Genomic DNA, 3,034 nt, shown 5'->3' with positions numbered 1-3,034 from the left:
GCCCCTGTTGCAAGTCCAACATCGACTCGCTACTCAGGGACGGGGTATTTTAGGTTTTTCTTTTTTCGTGCCATAGTTGCAACTCCACCCCTGACTCGCAACTCGACGGTTGTAGGTTTTGTTTTGTATTCGCCGCAATTGCAAATCCATCGCCGACTCGCAACTCAGGCGGTTTTGTATTCACCCCAGTTGCAAGTCCACCGTCGACTCGCAACTCAAGGCTTTTTGTATTCGCCCCAGTTGCAAGTTCACCGTCGACTCATAACTCGAGCGGGTGTAGTTTGTAGTTGCGCTAGTTGCAAGTCAAGCCTCAAGTTGCAACTCAAGGGGGGGAGTGGTTGGTTGTTTTGTTTCTTTTTCTGTTTCATGGTAGTTGCAATCAGGCAGTTGACACGCAACTAGGGGGTATCCGTCGCCCCGGTTGCAAGTCCAATATCGTCTCGCAACTCGGGGACAGGGGTGTTTTAGTTTTTCTTTTTTCGTGCCATAGTTGCAACTCCACCCCTGACTCACAACTCGAGGGTTGTAGGTTTTGTTTTGTATTCGCCCCAGCTGCAACTCCACCGCCGACTCGCAACTCAAGCGGTTTTTGTATTCACCCCAATTGCAAGTTCACCATCAACTCGCAACTAAAGGCTTTTTGTATTCGCCTAGTTGCAAATCCATGGTCGACTCACAAGTTGAGTGATTTTGTGTTCACCCTAGTTGCCACTCCACCCTCCGAGTCGCAACTCGAGCAGGTGTAGTTTGTAGTTGCCCTAGTTGCAAGTCAAGCCTCAAGTCGCAACTCAGGGGAGGGGGAGTGGTTGTTTGTTTTGTTTCTTTTTCTGTTTCATGGTAGTTGCAATCAGGGCCTTGGCCCACAACTAGGGAGGGGGGCTATCTGTCACCCCAGTTGCAAGTCCAACATCGACTCGCAACTCGGGGGACGGGCATGTTTTCTATTTACTTTTTTCGTGCCATAGTTGCGACTCCACCCCCGACTCGCAACTCGAGGGTTGTAGTTTTGTTTTGTATTCCCCGATTTGAAACTCCACCGCCGACTCGCAACTTAGGGGGTTTTTGTATTCACCCCAATTGCAAGTCCACCATCGACGCGCAACTCAAGGCTTTTTCTTTTGGCCCCAATTGCAAGTCCACCGTCGACTCGCAACTCGAGCGGTTTTGTGTTCACCCTAGTTGCAACTCCACCCCCGAGTTGCAACTCGAGCGGGTGTAGTTTTTAGTTTCCATAGTTGCAAGTCAAGCCTCAAGTCGCAACTCGGGGGGAGTGGTTGTTGGTTTTGTTTCTTTTTCTTCTTTCATGGTAGTTGCAATCAGGCACTTAACCCGCAATTACAGGGGGTATCCGTCGCCCCAGTTGCAAGTCCAACATCGACTCGCAACTCAGGGGATGGGGGTGTTTTCTTTTTCTTTTTTCGTGCCATAGTTGCACCCCCGACTTGCAACTCGAGGGTTGTAGTTTTTTTGTATTCGCCCCAGTTGCAACTCCACCGCTGACTCACAACTTAGGTGATTTTCGTATTCACCCCATTTGCAAGTCCACCATCGACTTGCAACTCAAGGCTTTTGTATTCGCCCCAGTTGCAAGTCCACCGTCGACCCGCAAATCGAGGGGTTGTGTGTTCACCCTAGTCGCAACTTGAGCGGGTGTAGTTTTGTAGTTGCCCTAGTTGCAAGTGGACCCTCAAGTCGCAACACGGGAGGGGTGGGGAGTGGTTGTTTTTATTTTTGTTCTCTTTTGTTTTCATGGTAGTTGCAACCAGGCCCTTGACCCGTAACTAGGGGGATTCCATCGCCCCAGTTGCAAGTCCAACATCGAATCGCAACTCATAGAGGGGGGAGTGAGCTTTTGTAGTTGCCTTAGTTGCAAGTCAAGCCTCAGGTCGCAACTCACAGAGGGGGGGAGTGGTTGTTGTTTGTTCTTTTTTGTTTCATTGTAGTTGCAATCAGGCCCTTGACTCGCAACCAGGGGGTTTCCGCCGCCCCGGTTGCAAGTCTACCATCGACTCGCAACTCGAAGGACAGGGGTGTTTTTTGTTTTTGTTTTTTGAGCCACAGTTGCAACTCCACCCCAGACTCGCAACTCGAGGGGTGTAGGTTTTTTGTATTTTCTCAGTTGCAAGTCCACCGCCGACTCGCAACTCAGAAGAATATGTATTCACCACAATTGCAAGTCCACCATCGACTCACAACTCAAGGCTTTCGTGTTCTCCTCAGTTGCAAGTCCACCGTCGACACGCAAAATCGAGGGGTTGTGTGTTCACCCTAGTTGCAACTCCACCCCCGAGTCGCAACTCGAGTGGGTGTAGTTTTGTAGTTGCCCTAGTTGCAAGTCAACCCTCAATTCATAACTCATGGGGGTGGGGAGTGGTTGTTTGTTTTTTCTTTTCTTTTTTTTGTTTCATGGTAGTTGTAATCAGGCCCTTGCCCCGCAACTAGGGGGTATCCGTTGCCCCAGTTGCCAGTCCAACATCGACTCACAACTCGGGGATAAGGGTGTTTTTTGTTTTTCGAGCCACAGTTGCAACTTATCCCCAACTCCCAACTCGAGGGTTGTAGTTTTTTTGTATCCGCCCCAGTTGAAAGTCCACTACCGACTCGTAACTCAAGGCTTTTGTATTCGCCCCAGTTGCAAGTCCACCATCGACTCGCAACTCAATGCTTTTGTATTCTCCCAGTTGCAAGTCTACCATAGACCCGCAACTCCCAACTGTGGGGGCTCCCATGCCACTTGCAAGTAGATCATCGACTCCTAATTCGTCTATTTGTTGTTTTGTAGTTTTGCAATTGCCCTAGTTGCAAGTCCACCATCGACTCGCAACTGTGGGCGCCCCCATGCCACTTGCAAGTAGACCATCGACTCGCAACTGCTCTGTTTTCTGTATGTGTTTTTGTAATTCCCTACTTGCAAGTCCACCATCGACTCGCAACTGTGGGACCCCCCATGCCACTTGCAGGTAGACCATCGACTCATAACTGGTCTGTTCTTTGTTTGTATTTTTGTAATTGCCCTAGTTGCAAGTCCACCATC

The sequence above is a fragment of the Triticum aestivum genome, chromosome 1B, assembly GCF_018294505.1.
Source record: "Triticum aestivum cultivar Chinese Spring chromosome 1B, IWGSC CS RefSeq v2.1, whole genome shotgun sequence".
NCBI classification, from domain to species: Eukaryota; Viridiplantae; Streptophyta; class Magnoliopsida; order Poales; family Poaceae; genus Triticum; species Triticum aestivum.
Note: the sequence above shows the minus strand (reverse complement) of the source record.